This window comes from Dermochelys coriacea, chromosome 1 (assembly GCF_009764565.3).
Source record: "Dermochelys coriacea isolate rDerCor1 chromosome 1, rDerCor1.pri.v4, whole genome shotgun sequence".
In the NCBI taxonomy this organism is placed as follows: domain Eukaryota; kingdom Metazoa; phylum Chordata; order Testudines; family Dermochelyidae; genus Dermochelys; species Dermochelys coriacea.
The window spans coordinates 220,132,116-220,151,755 of NC_050068.2; positions in this window are offsets into that span (position 1 = coordinate 220,132,116).

Here is a 19,640-nt window from a genome sequence, read left to right on the forward strand (position 1 = left end):
ATTTTCATTTTGTAAAAAAGTTATTATTCATGGAAGACATTTTTAAAGCAAAATGGTTTGTCGAGCTCTAATTTTAGATGGTTCTTCAAACCCAAAGTTCACAGAAACATTCTTTGTTTATTGGCTCTCTGATCATTCACAGACAGTTAGTTAATTAGCTGTGTTTGCTGTTTGTCATTTGTTATTTTCCAGTTTAATAAGTTCCAGTCATCTAATCAAGGAACAGAAACAATACCATTGCCGTCATCATGAATAGGTCGGAATATGAACAAGAGGCTGCTAGGCAGCTCTCCAACACCACTTTCTACAAGCCATTACCCTCTGATCCCACTGAGGGTTACCAAAAGAAACTACAGCATTTGCTCAGGAAACTCCCTGAAAAAGCACAAGAACAAATCCGCACAGAAACACCCCTGGAGCCCCGACCAGGGGTATTCTATCTGCTACCCAAGATCCATAAACCTGGAAATCCTGGACGCCCCATCATCTCAGGCATTGGCACCCTGACAGCAGGATTGTCTGGATATGTAGACTCCCTCCTCAGGCCCTACGCTAACAGCACTCCCAGCTATCTTCGAGATACCACTGACTTCCTGAGGAAACTACAATCCATCGGTGATCTTCCTGAAAACACCATTCTGGCCACTATGGATGTAGAAGCCCTCTACACCAACTTTCCACACAAAGATGGACTACAAGCCGTCAGGAACAGTATCCCCGATAATGTCACGGCAAACCTGGTGGCTGAACTTTGACTTTGTCCTCACCTATAACTATTTCACATTTGGGGACAATGTATACCTTCAAATCAGCGGTACTGCTATGGGTACCCGCATGGCCCCACAGTATGCCAACATTTTTATGGCTGACTTAGAACAACGCTTCCTCAGCTCTTGTCCCCTACTGCCCCTACTCTACGTGCGCTACATTGATGACATCTTCATCATCTGGACCCATGGAAAAGAAGCCCTTGAGGAATTCCACCAGGATTTCAACAATTTCCATCCCACCATCAACCTCAGCCTGGACCAGTCCACACAAGAGATCCACTTCCTGGACACTACGGTGCTAATACGTGATGGTCACATAAACACCACCCTATATCGGAAACCTACTGACCGCTATCCTACCTACATGCCTCCAGCTTTCATCCAGACCACACCACACGATCCATTGTCTACAACCAAGCTCTACAATACAACCGCATTTGCTCCAACCCCTCAGACAGAGACGAACACCTACAAGATCTCTATCAAGCATTCTTACAACTACAATACCGACCTGCTGAAGTGAAGAAACAGATGGACAGAGCCAGAAAAGTACCCAGAAGTCACCTACTACAGGGTAGGCCCAACAAAGAAAAGAACAGAACGCCACTAGCCATCACCTTCAGCCCCCAACTAAAACCTCTCCAATGCATCATCAAGGATCTACAACCTATCCTGAAGGACGACCCATCACTCTCATACTCTCCCACTCTCTTGGGAGACAGGCCAGTCCTTGCTTACAGACAGCCCCCCAACCTGAAGCAAATACTCACCAGCAACCACACAACAGAACCACTAACCCAGGAACCTATCCTTTCAACAAAGCCCGTTGCCAACTGTGTCCACATATCTATTCAGGGGATACCATCATAGGACCTAATCACATCAGCCATACCATCAGAGGCTCATTCACCTGCACATCTAACAATGTGATATATGCCATCACGTGCCAGCAATGCCCCTCTGCCATGTACATTGGTCAAACTGGACAGTCTCTACGTAAAAGAATAAATAGACACAAATCAGATGTCAAGAATTATAACATTCAAAAACCAGTTGGAGAACACTTCAATCTCTTTGGTCACTCGATTACAGACCTAAAAGTGGCAATACTTCAACAAAAAAACTTCAGAAACAGACTCCAGTGAGAGACTGCTGAATTGGAATTAATTTGCAAACTGGATACAATTAATTTAGGCTTGAATAGAGACTGGGAGTGGATGGGTCACTACACAAAGTAAAACTATTTCCCCATGTTTATCCCACCCCCTACTGTTCCTCAGACATTCTTGTCAACTGCTGGAAATGGCCCACCTTGATTATCACTACAAAAGGTTTCTCCTCTCCCCACCCCCCCACTCTCCTGCTGGTAATAGCCCACCTTAAGTGATCACTCTGGTTACAGTATGTATGGTAACACCCATTGTTTCATGTTCTCTATGTATATAAATCTCCCCACTGTATTTTCCACTAAATGCATCCGATGAAGTGAGCTGTAGCTCACAAAAGCTTATGCTCAAATAAATTTGTTAGTCTCTAAGGTGCCATAAGTACTCCTTTTCTTTTTCCAAATACAGACTAACACGGCTGCTACTCTGAAACCAAGCACACATTGTGAATAGTGAATTGTAGATGGCAGAAGTGAAGAATTTGTGAACAACCCATATGCTGAAAATTGTCCATGCAAATTATTCAACTACTATTTAAGAATAACAAATTTGCAGAAATCAGGATTGATTTGCAAATGATTCGGAAACCAAAAGAAAGAGGTCTAATTCACTGGCTATTTTATTTACAACTTGAGCAGTCAAGAAACTTCAATAGATAGAGAAGTTTGGTTGCTATCTATGTTATACCTGGTTCCTAAAGTAAAAATGAAAATATCTCTTTCCCTGCCAGCCATTTCTGACACATATAAAAGAAAAATATTATTGCTAGAAAGCCCATGAAAAGAGGGAGGAGTGGTCTTGCATTTAGTTCTGAATGCAGTGAGGTTATTTCTTTTGGCAGTGAATGCCATAGTCTTGGTCAAGTTCCTGTGAAATTTCTGTCTCCTATGGTCATAAGCCTCCCTGTATTGCACATCAATTTCATTATTCCAACAGAATCTAGCTGTTCTGGGAGATCCTGGCCTTGAAGAGAGACAGCCTCTCAGGTAGTTGAGGACCAATTCCATGCAAGGCTTTGAGAACCCTGCACTGGACTTTGTGTTCAACGGGGAGCTGCTGCAGAGAACAGTGAATGAAGACAAAAGTGTTTTCCTGGTACAGTGTGTTGCAGAACAAGTAGGCAGCTTATGTTCTAACCCAGCTGGAACTTTCTAGGGGCCTAGGACTTCATTCATAGATACAGAGAATTGCATTAGTCAAGCATAGGTATTACACATATATGGAACACTCTGGGTAGTTCAGAGTCTGATAGTTCTTTAGCAATGCCTCAGCTGATAGCCACAGTGCATACACATGCTATAGTAAACTTACATCCTGCTTGCATATCTCAGCCACTCCACATTATCCCTTACCTATATTCTAAGTAGCCATTGCAGCATCAAAGACAGAGCATAACTGTCTGAGACCTGAATTATGTACTGCCTTGCAACTATCTATTTTATTCTATATCATTTTGTTTCATTATACTCTTTACCTACCAGAGGAATTGGAAAGAATACAAATCCCTATTGGAAAAGGAGTACCCGTGCACCTTAGAGACTAACAAATTTATTAGAGCATAAGCTTTCGTGAGCTACAGCTCACTTCATCGGATGAAGTGAGCTGTAGCTCACAAAAGCTTATGCTCTAATAAATTTGTTAGTCTCTAAGGTGCCACGGGTACTCCTTTTCTTTTTGCGAATACAGACTAACACGGCTGCTACTCTAAATCCCTACTAGATGAGCTGATTATTGTACTAACTGATATGGATATATGAAAAAATTATATTAAGTTAGGCCCTACATGAATCACAGGATGATTGTCAAATAATTGCATCTGAGTTGCAGTCAAGACATGGAAAATTGCAGAAAAAATAATAAGAGCTTTATTAATTGCAGTAATTTGGAAAAGCCGGAGAAGACCTATTTGTTTAAGAAAAAATTACTGGAACAATATAAACACTCAAGTATCAGGTTATGCCTGGTTTTTTTTTTAAATATAACCAGACATTTTGCTGCAGCTATATTTCACTCAATGCCTGGGGACTGACAGCAGGGGCCCCAGCATGCTGGGGGCATCAGCTGCCTGGGACCACTGGCCATCAGCCACCTGGGCAGCTGACAAAATTGTGGTGGAACCCTAGTATTATGGGATCCACAATTTTCACAATATTGCAGATTAAGTAGGGCCTTATATATAAAGATACAAATAGTTTACAGAATGCAAAGTAACCTTTTCTTAATTATATTAAGCAGCATACATTCATATTATCAAATACATTTGATTAGATCAGATGAAATTAACAATGTAAAGGGAATAACTGATCATAAGGTTTTTTAATACTTAGATTCAAATTATATCTAGATTACATAGAGAATCAGTTAGGATCCATGTCAATAATTTTCTTTATACAATTTTTTGTTTGTTTGCTGAGTCAACATTATCATTCATCCTGATTCATTCTTAGGATCTCAGAGAATGTTCAATTCTAAGTTACATTATATGCCCTGGAAATAGTCATGAGTTTCACCCAAGTGTTTGACTAGCTAAATATGTCACATCCCTAGCATTCCATCTAGATAGCATTAAAAACCAGCTGATGTTCACATGAAGGCCAGCTCTAATTACTGGGAGATGACAAGGAAGTACTGGGTGGTTGTTTTTTTTAAATGCATGCTCACATTAGAAGAATGACATCAGCTTCAACAGACTTCCTGTAAAGGAATGAACCTAGGGCTGGCATTATTCATTATAAGGCAAGACAGTCATTCAGGGACTGGGCCCTGGAGAGAAATACAGATGAGGGACTATCAACAAACACATATCATTGAAAGACTGGAAAAAATATTTTTTTATTGAACACTAAGGGCCAGACTTCTCTGGATCCTTTTGTGGGTGCACAGGGGAGTGGGCCAGGACACAAAAGGCCTTCACTCCTTCTTGAGAGCCCATTCAATATCAAAAGACTATCACAGTCCCTGTGCTTTGTGCTGCCCCTCTGTGCAGCTCAGGAGCTACACATTGCCAAAGGAGGTAGATACATGTCCCTCCCCTGCACTGGCTAATGGAATGGGGTGACAAGCAGCCTAATACCACTATCCTTGTGCAGCAGGAACTGGGTGGGGGAAGGAGAGGGCCGGGGACGGGGGAGGAGGTGAAAGATGCGCTTTGTGACTGCCTGAGGGGGCAGTCCTTCCTCAGTTCTTAATTTGTAATGAAAGAGGTGCTGGGGCTCAAGCACTGTTTTTACATTCAGAACTGATGCAACAAGTCCAGAGGTGCTGGAACTATAAATTGCCAAGACTAGAGGTGCCAGGCTCAGCCCTGGTCCAAATTAATTACAGTCCTTCCCTGAGGTGGTTCAGTCAACATCATCTTCTCCACGGGGCAGTTCTTGAGTAACAGTGTCTTTCTCTAGACAATAGAAAGCATGAACTTCTTATTGGGTAAGCCCCTTGTTTGTGTTAGTGCAGCACCTTGTGGTATGGGGTCCTGGTCTATGACTGGGGAGCTTTGGTACTATGCTAATATCTAGCATCAGGGGTGAAGTTAAATAATGAGCATGAATCATTGCTTAACAATGTACTTTTACCTCTCCCATGAAAGCAAAGCCATACACACACACACACACACACACACACACACACCCTGCATTTTTCTAAACACATGGCGGTACTTCATTATTTCCTATGCCTTTGTGTACATTCCATAATTTGACATTTTAAGTCTTTTTATAAAAAAGAGATTATTTCTCACTGCTACAGAGTTTACACTTAGAACATGTCTATACTTAGAAGCTTACAGCTGCACAGCTGTACCGATACAGCTGTGCCGCTGTAAGAGCGCTCGTGTAGCCGAGTTATGCCAATGGGAGAGACCTCTCCTGTCGACATTAGAAAACCAGCTCAACGAGTGGCTGTAGCTATGTTGGTGGGAGAGTGTCTTCCACTGACATAGCGCTGTGCACACCAGCTCTTGAGCGACCAACCTTTTGCCAACATAAGTGCTAGTGTAGACGTGGCCATAGTGTAATGAATCTGCTGGTTCATTACTGTGTACAGTTCCGTATGCCACCAGTAGAGGGTTCCCTAATTCCTTAATCACAGGAAATCCAACCTCAGGCAGTGTGGAGCTCTGTTAGAGCAGGAGCAGCAGGCTGGAGACAGCAGCCTGAAAGCTGGCTATGGGAGGAAGGCTGGAGGGCAGGCAGTGGGGGAAGTGGGCCTGAAAGCTGGACAGAGACTAGCCCCATTGCTGGCAGAGGTAGCCTCTGCAGGAGGACATAGCACTGTGGCCTGCAGATGAGAAGCTGGTGTGGAAGGGTCTGAATAGGACTCCTGTCTTATTACAGTTATATTGACGGGCCCTTAGAGGTGGGGATAGGAGCTGATGTTTTATTTATTCTCTATAACCATTAAAGAAGTTGTGCCAGGGGTATTTGCACCATTTATTTCAGACATCTCTAGCAAAATGACCTTTGTTAATTCATTGGAACCCGAGAGTGTTGATGACACCCCAATGAGGTGCATGGAGCACCTAGTGCACTCATCTCAGAGGTCATGGTACACCCAGTATGCTACCAGACACTTAAGGACTGCTGTGCCACAGCATTCACAGCCACTCCCGGGAGTCGGTTGCAATAGCAAAGCTCTCTAGTCTCCCATGCCTATGTGAAATGGCTACTGAGTGAGCAAATGTCCAGCATATACAAGAGTGTCACTGCTTTTGAGGTAGATTGCAACCATACAATCTTTCCACTTTTTTCTTGAAATACTGGCAAATGGATGCCCACCCAAAGCGTTCAACATTTATGAATCAGGCTGACAAAAGTCATTAAATTGGCTTAAAAGTAATGAGATTTCTAGTGCCCCCCCTCCAAAAAAAACCTCTGAAACAAAACAAACAAAAAAGCTTTGAGTTTTTTCTTTGCTTTCTGGTTTGAGGCTTTAGTACTCACTTGATTCCCATTTTAAGAGTTTTCTCTGCAGTAATGAGGTCTAGAAACTTGTTTAAGTGAGACTAGAGATTCTCTTGTTGACGCAGGGCTCCAGGAACCAGGGCAGAAGTTCTGACCCTTGGAGAGTGAAGACACAAAACAACTATCAAAAAACCTGATGACAGCCAGTGAGCAAAAAAAACCCAAAGTGGAACCAAATATAACTCTACAATCCACAGAACACCATCTCCTGAGAGAAACTATGGCACCGGGATGCACCACATGGTCACTACACTATACTCCATCACCATCAATTTATCAAGACTACCCCTAACCAGAGGTGGATCATCGTACTCGCCAACGGACTGAACTTTTGCTCCACCACAAAACCTGATACCATACTAAAGTGTGAAGAAAGAGAAGAATTCTGCCACTGACTTTGCCTTAAAGAACTTTTCACAACAGTGACATCACCATCCACAACCAGGTCCCCACTGACAGTCATAAGAAAAAAGAATCATCTGACTGGACACTCCATAGCGAATGAAACCATACACTTGATCATGCCATTGATTGGTTCAGGAAAAAGAATGGATTGTGAAATCCTTAAACATCACATCCTCCACAATCTCTCCATCACTGAGATGTCAGCTATACAGTCCCTGAAATCCAACCACCAGATAGGGATCAAACCAGCAGACTAGAGGGGTACCATCATAGGCTCGATGACTAGAGGGGCACCATTATAGTCCTGATGGTTACATTATCAAGACTAACTGAACTTTCCGACACCACTTAATATAAAGAACACAAAGAAGACCCCACACCATGGTTTACCTAGGAAGTTAAGGATATCGTCACATCTTTCCTCAAACAACTCCAAAAGGAACTCTACAACCTCATCCCCCACAAATCCACACCAGGGATCTTCTATATGCTTCCCAAGATATTTAAACACGGGAACCCAGGCAGACCCGTTATATCCAGCTATGGCACTCTTACTGAAGGAATATCGAGACTCATAGAAACCATCCTCACACCACTCACCACACACAAAGGGCCACCTTCTTCCAGGACACAACCTACTTCCTCCAGAAATTCCACAATAACATCCTCCCTCAGAACACCATCCTTGCCACCATGGATGTCACCTCCCCACAGACCAATGTCCCTCACAATGATGGCATTGCTGCCAGTCTCAAATATTTACAAGACAGTGGACAAATCTCAGATATCCACCCCAAACACGTTGTTAAACTCATCCATTTCATACTTGCCCATAACAATTTTACAATTGACAACAAACACTTTATCCAAACCAGAGGAACACCTGTGAGTACTAGGATAGCTCCCCAATATACCAACCTCTTTGTGGCCCACCTTGAGGGAGAATGAAATACAAAACCAATGGTATACACTGATGATCTTTTCATCTTCTGGACGGATGACCTAAACTCCCGCATCGCTGTCCACCACCCCCCATCCATTAAACTCTCTAGAACACTCCCACACCAGCATCAGACTTCCAGGACACCACAACAAGCTTTATCAATGTAACCCTATAACTATAACTATATACAAGAAACCCACAAATCACCACACTTACTTTCACAGATCCAGTCACCACACCGAGAAATCTGTTATTTACAGCCAAGCACTCGGATACCATAGCTCCAAGGAGGAAGGTCTGGGATATACACTTAAAACCACCATTGCTAAACAAGGACACTCCACCAGAGAAGTAGATTGCATTGTGGAATTGGCCACCAGCAAGAACCTGCTTCAATACAGAAATAAACACCCCTCCGATCACAAACCCTAGTTGTGACCTGCCACCCCACACTAGAATCATATGGGGTATCAGTAAACAATTACAACCCATACTTGACAGGGACCACATCTGGAAAGAAATCTTTCCTGAACCATCTCTTCTGGCCTTCAAACAACCCCCAAGCCTCCTCAAGCTCATTATCAGAAGCTCAAGACCAGGACACATGAACTCAAAGTGACACCTGATTTTGCCATAACAACAGGTGCTAAACCTGCAGACATACACTCCCATACACACCTTTTGAAATCCATGTGCCTATTACAACATATGGTATACTTCATCCAGTGCAATAAATGCCCCAACAACAGCTATGTAGGTGAAACCAGACAATCACTACACTCTCAAATGAGCTCACAAAGGAAAGTGCTAAAAGACAAAAATACCACGTCACCTGTGGGTGAACACTTTTCACAAATCAATCACTGTATAGCGAATTTCTCAGTCCTCATTCTCAAAGGAATTCTGCACAACTTTTAAAGGACAAGCCTGGGAGCTTAAATTCAAAACTATGCTAGACACTAAAAATTATAGACTGAATAGAGACATTGATGTAATAATCCATAAATCCAATCTATAACACACTAACCAGCCCCATAAAGCTGCCTCCCCCTTCTTCCTTTCTCCCCCTATGACTAGAGGGGTGTTAGCAGGCCACTTCATCTTGAACGGTCCCTTGGAATGTGTTTATCATAAATGGCTAACCAGTAGTTCTCAAACTTATTTCATCACACCCCTTTCCTTTGTGTCTGTAGTACTTTACACCCCCGCCCCATCACACAAGTACATATATCGGGGGGAAAAATGCAACTCTCACTAAGTATTAAAAACAGTAAGGCATTGGTTCAAACAGAGCCATTTAAGTAAATAGTATGTAGCTCTCCAGCCACTCACCTCTGAAGGTAGCACCTCTACCAGCAGCAGCATAGAAGTAAGGGTGGCAATGCCATACCATGCCACCCTTACTTCTGCATTGCTGTTGGTAGCAACACTCTCTTCAGAGCTGGGCGCCTGTCCAGCAGCTGCTCTCCACTCAGCCTTCTCCCACCCCTCCCCCCACCCCAGCATACATTCAGCACATCCCCCAGTTTGTGAACCTCTGTGCTAAAAAAATCTGTTCTAATTTGTATTTAACGTGACTTTAAGTATGTTTCCCAAAACTGAAGAAGAGCTTTGGGTAGGCTTAAAAGCTTGTCTTTCACCAACAGAAGTTGGTCTAATAAAAGATATGACCTCATGCACCTTTTGTCTCTCTAATATCCTGGCACCAACACGGCTACAACAATTCATATGAAAATGTCTAACAGAAACAAGTCTTTCCATCCTTTCAGTTTTCCCTGGCCACTTCCTACCCAGCCTTTTAAGCTCCCCTCTGTACCTCTGTCTTCCCAGCTTAATCAGAGTCACTCTTAGATCTTCTTGACTAGACAGCCTTCCTTACTCTCTGAATTTGTGCCTGGTTCTTTCTCCAGCTCTTTCTCCACATGAACTTCATTAGCCCCTAAGCCTGGCTCTTTATGGAGAATTGCCTGATTCCCTTCAGGTGGGGCTCATTATGTAATCAGGATGGCTTTGCCCCCAGGCTCGCCAGCCCATGAGTCAACAGTGTGCCCTTGTTGCCAAGAAGGCTAATGGCATTTTGGGCTGTATAAGTAGGAGCATTGCCAGCAGATCGAGAGACGTGATCATTCCCCTCTATTTGGCATGGGTGAGGCCTCATCTGGAGTACTGTGTCCAGTTTTGGGCCCCACACTACAAGAAGGATGTGGAAAAACTGGAAAAAGTCCAGCCGAGGGCAACAAAAAAGATTAGGGGGCTGGAGCACTTGATTTATGAAGAGAGGTTGAGGGAACTGGGATTATTTAGTCTGCAAAAGAGAAGAATAAGGGGGGATTTGATAGTTGTTTTCAACTACCTGAAAGGGGGTTCCAAAGAGGATGGATCTAGACTGTTCTCAGTGGATCTCAGACAGAACAAGGAGTAATGGTCTCAAGTTGCAGTGTGGAGGTTTAGGTCGGATATTAGGAAAAACTTTTTCATTCGGCGGGTGGTGAAGCACTAGAATAGGTTACCAAGGGAGGTGGTGGAATCTCCTTCCTTAGAAGTTTTTAAGGTCAGGCTTGACAAAGCCCTGGCTGGGATGATTTAGTTGGGGACTGGTCCTGCTTTGAGCAGGGGGTTGGACTAGATCAGTGGTTCTCAAAGCCAGTCCACTGCTTGTTCAGGGAAAGCCCCTGCTGAGCCGGACTGGTTTGTTTACCTGCCGTGTCTGCAGGTTTGGCCAATCGTGGCTCCCACTGGCCGCGGTTCGCTGCTCCAGGCCAATGGGGGCTGCGGGAAGGGCGGCCAGCACGTCCCTTGGCCCGCGCCACTTCCTGCAGTCCCCATTGGCCTGGAGTAGTGAACTGCAGCCACTGGGAGCCACGATCGGCAGAACCTGCGGACACGGCAGGTAAACAAACCATTCCGGCGCGCCGGGGCTTTCCCTGAACAAGCGGTGGACCGGCTTTGAGAACCACCGGACAAGATGACCTCCTGAGGTTCCTTCCAACCCTGATATTCTATGATTCTATGGGGCAAGCCACACTGTTACAGAGGTGTTTGATGTCTCACAAGAGCACCTCAAAGTATTGAAAACCCAGAATCTTCTACTGTGGCCTGATTTACAATTTATTTAGGTACATAGAGGGCCTCATTACTGTATGAATTATTATTTAACATTTAGATTATGTAACAGTTAGAGGCCTTAACTAGACAGAATCTCTTTGTGCTGCCTATTGTTATGGACTAGAATGTGGGCAGTCTGGCCTAGTATTCAGAGCAGAAGTCAGGTTTAGTGGGCAGAACAGGCATCCAGTTTGGGGAATGAAGCCAAGAATCAATGGCCAATTATTAGAGCCAGGGGTCAAGCCAGAGTCAGAACCAGGAATGAAGTTGAGGGTCAGAAACAAGATCAGATACCAAATGCCAGAGCCAAGGGTCAAGCCATAGGCAGGGTCACAAATTGGAGACCAGGGTCAGAGCCAGGACTGATAACTGAGAACTGGAAGCAAGGTGTAAAGACAGGAACTGGAGGAGAGGAGAGGCAAGGATCAAGCATAGAGCAATAGCACAGTGGGAACAGGCATGAAGGGAAGAGTAGAGCAGGAACAGGGCTGGATACAGGAGAGAGGCACAAACTGGGTCCAATCAGCCACAACAGGAAATCACCTAGTTGCTCAGACAAACTTCTTGTGCCTCCTTCTGGCTTAAAGAGTGTGGTTGGAACAATCAGTGGAGCTGGGTGATCCTACAATCAGGGCTCCCGGGGTGGTGCCTTGGCTGAAGCTATAGTCCTACTAGCTTCTCAATCCACCAGGATTCAGCAGATATTGGGTAGAGGCCAGGATGCAGACCTGGGTCCAAGACATGGGACATCACACCTAGCTGCTATCAGAAAGCAATTATCTGTATGTGTTAGGGCAACAGACACATAGGGTCTCAGCCTACAATGGTCTACAAAATGGTCAGCAGCCACCTTCATGCTCATTAGCCTGGCAGTAACAGCTGCTTCAGAAGAAGGTGCAAAACTCCTGTAAAGTAGGTAATTACAGACTAAACTGTTCCTAGGGGAACCTTCCTTCTAATTCACATAAGTTAGAGGCTGGCTTATGCCCTCCAGCCTCAGGGTTTATCTCCCTTCTTTATCTTCTGTACTATTTACCTGCGGAAACTTTGTGTTGTTATATAAAAGGTCATAAGCCAAACTAAGAAGTAATTATAAAGTGGCTAAATTCCAAGGGCAATATCTCCTGCCATAGGATGCAAGTCATCCCCATTGGAGCCAGTAGGAATTACTCATAACCTGAGGGGAGGAGAATGGGGCCCCAGGACGTTGCATAAGAACATAGGATTTGTCAGAGCAGATCAAACCACTGGCCCATGTCGTCCAGTGGAGGGTGTACCTCAGCCTCCAGCAGCGTACCTGTTGCTTCAAAGGAAGACAAACACTCCCTACCATGCAAGCCTGAGGTGTGTCTAGTTTAAAAGCTGTTACTACTGAAGGCCATGATTTCTGCCCATGCTATTTCTAGCTGAGATTTTTCAGAAATGTGTCACTGCCATTTGCACATATCTGTTTGGAATAATCCCTACTCAAATGTCTGTAGGTGAGACTTAGAAAAATTCAGAGCATATATTAAGGCTACGTCTACACTTGGAGCTCGGGGTGTGATTCCCAGCTCATGTACTCATGCTAGCTTTCACCAAGTTAGCACATTAAAAATGCTAGTGTAGCCACGGTAGGATGGGCAGTGGTGCGTGATGGCACAGGCTAGCTATGCAGAGCACAAATCTGCCTGAACCCTGTGGGTACGTATTTATCACTGCCAGTCCATTCTGCTGCTCCCCACTGCCCATGGTACTATGGCTACACTACTATTTTGAGAAAACTAGCTCAAGGAGCACTAATGTTTGTGTGTGAGCTGGGACTTACACACCCCAGCTCCAAGGGTAGTCATAGCCTAAAACTAATTGACCTTAATTCACACTGCAGTAATAAACAGGAAGAAACTCATTCCACCTCCATCTGGGCCCATGGAAACTCCACTGCCACAAATGGCAGTGGAATATCAAATTACAAGCATTACACTATCAGGACAAATTCTTATTGGATGATTTACCCCAAAGATAAAACTAGCTTGAGCTAGATCCTGATCTCCATTATCTCAGTGTATATCCAGGGTAATGCTGCAGAAATCAATGGATGTGCTCCAGATTTACACGGACATAACTGAGATTAGACTCTGGCCTCATTGTTTCTAGCTGTTTTTGGAAGCAGCTGGCTTTTAGAAATTAAGGGTGTCACATAAATCACAAGTAACAAAGTGGTTCTGGACTTCAGCCTGTAGCAGCTTCTGACCATCTATCTCCGTAAAACTGCTGGTGTTTCATGCAGCTGTTTTGTATCCAGAAGACTCTCAGTCGAATGGAGTGGACAATCCTATGTCTTCTACAGCCCTGAGGAAGCAATGACATTTATGCATGCAGGCCAGGAAATTGGACAGAGAGGCAGCCTGTGAAAAGTCATCTGATCAGGGAAAGGACTCTGATGGAAACCTGCCAAACAAAAGAAATGCTATTTCTCTTCTGCTTTGTTGCGGAGGGAAAATGGTGTAAGGTCATATGTAACCCAGACAACTAAGTAGATCTTTCAGAGAGATATTACCTGTTTATTTCTTTGGACATAATTCACTATTAGAATACAAGCATAATATACTACCCGTATTTATGCCTCTTCTGAGAGGAAATTTTGATGGCTTTGTTGCTATCTTATACTAAATGTGTACATAACTCTTATTTTAAAAGGACTGCAGTACTCTACAGTCATGGTCCAGAACAACACTAATATTGCAGAATTTTGGATGACTGATGAGGATTATAGAATACAGCTTTAAAAAAATAAAGGAAGTTATTCTTGTAAAATGGTAGTGTGATGGCAATCCAGGAGGGGTTAAATATTTTATGAGTGGCATGTCATGAGGAACCAGAGGGCTTGGGTTGGTTGAATACATTGGCTCATGCGGTCTCCTGTATAGGACCCTTACTGTACCCAGACTATATGTTCATATATAGTATATTTCTTTTATTTGGTCTGTTTCAAGATATAATTGTATCTCAACAGGTAACAGAATAGTTGTCACCTGGATTCCTGTTTATGGTATGTTGTCAGACCATTACTGAAAGTAGGGGTGAATTAATTAATGAGTTTATTAATTGGTATCACAAGGCATCACATTCATCTAAGCATTTATACTTAAGAAGCTCAGTCAGTTTAGTTTATTGAAGAGGTGACTTGATCATGATCTTCAAGTACCTACATGGGAAAGAGATTGCTAACAGCAGATGGCTCTTCAATCTACCAGAAAAGGCACAATGAGATCCAATGTCCGGCAGCTGAAGCTAGACAAATTCAGACTAGACATAAAGCACAATTTTTTTTTAACCGGGAGAGTAATTAACCACTGGAACAATTTACCTCTGGATGTGGTGGATTCTTTGTTACTTATAGTCTTTAAATCAAGGCTGGATGTCTTTCTAAAGATATGTTGTTGCTCAAACAGAAGTTATGAACTTGATGCAGAAATTACTGGGTGAGGTTCTTTGGCCTGTATTTACAGGATATCAGACTAGATTATCATAGGAGTACCTTCTGGCCCTAAGATCTATGAATCTATACCAGACTCATCACTTAACTACCTGACCATTGTTTATATTTGATCTGAAAACATCCGGACAGGTTCTGTATATGTAGTATGTATGAAAATTAAATATAATAAAGTTAAATAAACTGTTGCTGTCCTTTTCCTCCATCATATGGTGCCAAGTTTCATACTAGATCTTCATTTCTGGATCTTTTCCAGAGGTTTATCTGATAGTCACATGCACAAACCCCACAGCTACAAATTCTTGATTATTTCCATAGAATTTTTCAAGCATGCCCAGTCTCCAAAGTTAATACTCTTACTTAGTTAACTGTCTTTTCTCTCATTTTTACAGCACTATCTTCCATGGATATAGCCCTTTCATCTCGCTATGCTTCACTTTTTATGCTGTACACTCTGCAAACTGCACGGTTAATGCTGAACCAACACTCCAACACAGTAACCGTTGGAGATGTATTGCCAACGGTGTCATTATTTGCATAGATACAAACCCAAAATCTTGACCACATGTGGTCATTAGCAATCCATATGCCATAAAAAGACCTCTCACAACACAGTTCTCCCATGCTTGAGAATGGGTTCAGTACTACTGAGTCTGAGAGAAGGGCATAACCTTCTCAAACTTCCTGAGTCACCAGTGCAGATCCCTGCACTGTTCTGCATTTTCTTGGGATGCTTCTCATCCAAGTCCTGGGATAGCTGGACTCTGCTTCACTTGTAACTAGAACTAGAACCCAGCAGATGGTGGTGTAGCTGTTTTGCTTAAAGCTTAGCTTGTTTGAAAGCTACTTGTGAGTGAGCACTTGGCAGGCTTTGCAAAGGGCAGTGAACAACATCAAATTCCTTCCTTCTGAAGTTGGAGCAGCAGCAACTCATCCTTCTGATGTTTCTTAGTGCAGCTACAAGACAGCCGAAGAATACTGACATCCAGGGAATCTAAAGAGGGTGTGATAGCAAATAAAAGGATTCTGAAGAACATTTTGCAAGGAGGGGCTGGTTGACCATTAGAAAAAGAGAGGAGTGAGCACGGTTGCTCTTCTAAAACAAAAGCATTTCCAAAGGGTGGAGGTGTAAAGTGCCTCAGTATTACAGTTAGCATTTCAGTACAATATTATTGTAGGGATGAAAATTAAATACGGCTCTCCTGGACACACCCTCTCAGGGTTTTATACTCGCATAGCTCATTGTAATATATGAGCATGTTCCATGTAAAATCAATAGTGCTGACACTCTGGCACTTTTTCTGGGGTCAAAACCTGCTTGGGGTGGATTCCAGCTGTGGAATTCGTTGCAGGCTCCTTCAGAGCTTTTAAATACTCCCAGATTTGACTGAGAGATCCAATTTTCTCCTTATGGTGGGTTGGAAGAACACATCAAGCAGTCCGATGTCTCACAGAGGTGGGAGCAGTAATCGGGGGAGTGGGGGTATCTCGGAGGAGTGTGCATGGCAGCGTTGCTTGTCTCCTATGGGGATACCTGCATGATGGGGTTTAGTGACTATCCTTGGTGGGTGGATATTTCACAAGGGAAGTTCATATGGAGGAGCATAGAGGCATAGAGCACTAAACAGAAGCAAATGGAGGAGGGGCCTCTCTGGGGAAAGATGTACTGGATATAACGTCCATGAAAGGATTAATTGTAAAGCCACCTCCTCTCCCATTTACAATTGCACAGGCAAACTCCCCTTCCATTTGCAATTGGACAATATCCCAGGGATGGAAGCAATTGCTTCCATAGAAAAGTGGTTTTAGAAAAGTATTATAATACTTAGTCCTGCCATGAGTGCAGGGGACTGGACTAGATGGCCTCTTGAGGTCCCTTCCAGGCCTATGATTCTATTTTAGCTGTCTTTTGTTGTGATATTGTAGCTGGAAATAAGGAAGAGAATGACCACTATGTGACAGCGAGCTCTCTTCCAGCAAGACCACCAATGATTTGCAGATCACAGGTTGAGACCTTCCAAATTGGACTAGCAAACAAAGAGAGGTGGAATGATCTTGTGGTTAAGCAACTGGAGTAGCGCTGAGAACATGTGGTTCAATTATTGGCTGTGCCACTGGCTTCCTATGTGACTTTGTTTAAGGAACATAGTCTTGCTCTCTCCATGCTTCAGTTTCCCATCTATGAATTGGGGACAATTATATTCTTTGACTCCCTTGTGTCTTTAGATTGAAAGCTCCTCAAGAGCGGAGCTGTCTCTTGTCACATGAATGTATAGTCACAAGCAGAATGAAGCCCCAATCTCAGTTGGGTCCTCCAGGCGGTACTCCTATACAAACATTAAATAATGATAAGCAGCTTGCTTTTTTAAAAGCAGCATCTTTACAATCAGAGCCTGCTCTAGCTATAGGCAGGCTAGGCAGCTGCCTAGGATGGCAGATTTCAGTACACTACTCTGGTTCCCTTCATGGGTGGTGGTGACAGCAGATGAGGCTGGTGGGGTGGCCTGGGGGAAGGAGGTGGCCACCAGCCGGGGCTCCAAGGAGCAGGAAGCAGCCCTGAGCCAGGCTGCTGGGGAAGTGGCAGTGTTCCAGACCCCTCCCCAGCCTTTCCCAGCACAGGTAAGATCACAGCCTTGGCCGCGGCTCAGGGCTGTTCCCAGTGGCACAGTGAGTGCTGCTGGGGCTTCAGCCACAAGAGAAGTGGCTCCATGTTGGCACCCAGCCCCCACCTGCTGCTCTGTGCCCAGCCCCCAGGGACCCTGCTGTCCAGCCAGCTAGCCCTCTGCCCTGGCCTCCACCATCGTTCTGGATTCACATTGAGGCTGCCGCTTCCATTCCACCATATCTGGGGATGGCGGGGAGCGATTCTGGAAGGAGTCGGGGCAGACTGAGGATTGCAGGGGATGCTGGGAGCAGGCTTGGGGATGTGGGCTGGGGACGCAGGCTGGGATGGCCTATGGATGCAGAATGGCTGGGTGTGGGGTGCAGGGACTAAGGTGTTGAGACCTCCATTCTGTCCAGTGGGAAGGAGCCTGCTACCCACCCTGTGCAAGGGGAATCAGCTTCCACAATGCATGTGGTTTTGTGTGGGGTGAGGGGTCCATGCTGCCCTTTAATTGGGGCCTATTAGGCTGGGAGTTACCCTTCCAGTGCCTGAATCCTGTTGTGGTTGAGTTGAGTGGCTCCAGGTGAAGGAGCCACTGCTGTCTAGGGGTGCTGAGGTGGGGCTCGCTCCCCTCTCAAGCCTCAGGTGGCTGGTGCTGACCTGCTGGGAAAGGGCCATTAGGAAGTGGTCCTGACTGGGATTTTGCTACCCAGGAAGCAGTCTCAGCTGCTTGCAGGGCCTAATGCAGAGATTGGGGATGGACTTTCTTCCTGGCCTGGCTTGGCTCAGCCTGCATGGGTGTCGGACTGTTCCCATCCCACAGCATTTGTCATAGAGTCATAAAATTTAAGGCCAGAAGGGATCATCAAGCCTGACCTCATCTATATCACAGGCCACACAGCACCCAGCAACTAACCCCATACAACCAAAACAAGACCAAAGCACCACAGCCCCCAGGAGACTAGACTATTACATGCCACAGGCAGAAAATAGGAGGGACTGAGGTGAGCAGATTGTCACCCAGGTCCAGCGGCTTCTGCAGCCCCAGGCCAAGTTCTTCCCCAGGCCAGGTTCTCCAACCCGGCTGCACACGGTTAGGTGGTGGGGGTAGCAGCAGCAGGGAAGGTGCTAGGGGTCTGCTGTGAACTTCTAAGGTTGTAATAAGGAGGCGGCAAACTGAAGTTGTGCCTTGGGAGGTAGATTGTCTTTAGCAGTCGCTGTTTACAATGCACCAAAGAAATATGTGCAGATAAAATGATTTTGTTATTCTGAAAGCAAGCCCACTATTTGTTTTGAAGCATGTTGCCTCAGTGACCCTGTTAGTTTTGCAGACACATTCTGCCTGGAAGTGCCAAAACAGGTTGGATGCTACATTTTTAACCAAGTTGAAGGTTGTGCTGAAATAAAGAATATCAATCAAAGGCTGTTAGGCCAGAAGGCCAAATTCCTTTAGCTGTTGTTCATTTCACTAGTATCTTTCGTCTGAAAGCCTGCGCTGACAGGGCATCAGAGGAGAACTCCTGGTGTGAGCAAAGATGAGTGAGGGGAGCCATATGTGTCTATATCCCTGTCAAATGGGTGTCATCAGAGGTCAAGTTCTCAAGCTCAGGATAGAGGGCCCTCCAGTACCCAATGATTAGTCAAGGGGAGAGTCAGACATCCTTCATAGCACAGAAACAACATTATATGGAGCGTGACAAGGAGAAGTGGAATACAATACTGGGAGTGCGAAGGGAGATATTGTGCAGGAGCCCAGCAAAATAGGGGAGGACACAACTGTGTTGCTTCAGAAGATTTTCCCTGGTTGAAGGAAACATTCTAAATAAACAAATGGGGCAGATTTTCTGATGATCATTGCCAGATTTTCTGTTTGTTTGTTTTCATTAACTGCAACTTTTGGAAATCAGTGCACCATGGCGGGATGAATTTTGAACCTAGGATTCAAACCCATCCCCACTGATTTATGGTATGTGCGTAAGTTAGTGTTTGAAAGTGGTGATACTGCTTGTTTGTAACAAGAGAGTGCATGGCTCTGTCACTCAGCCTGTAAGTACCTGTGGAGGAGAGTTGGTTTCATTTCAGAAGTCAGGGAGTGGTGTGAAGAGCAAGAGATGCAAAGCTCTCACAGGAATGGGGTGATTTTACAGTTCTGTGAAATGATGGTGGGAGGGGATAGGGGCATGTGTGGGCTTTCTCCATTCCCCTCCAGA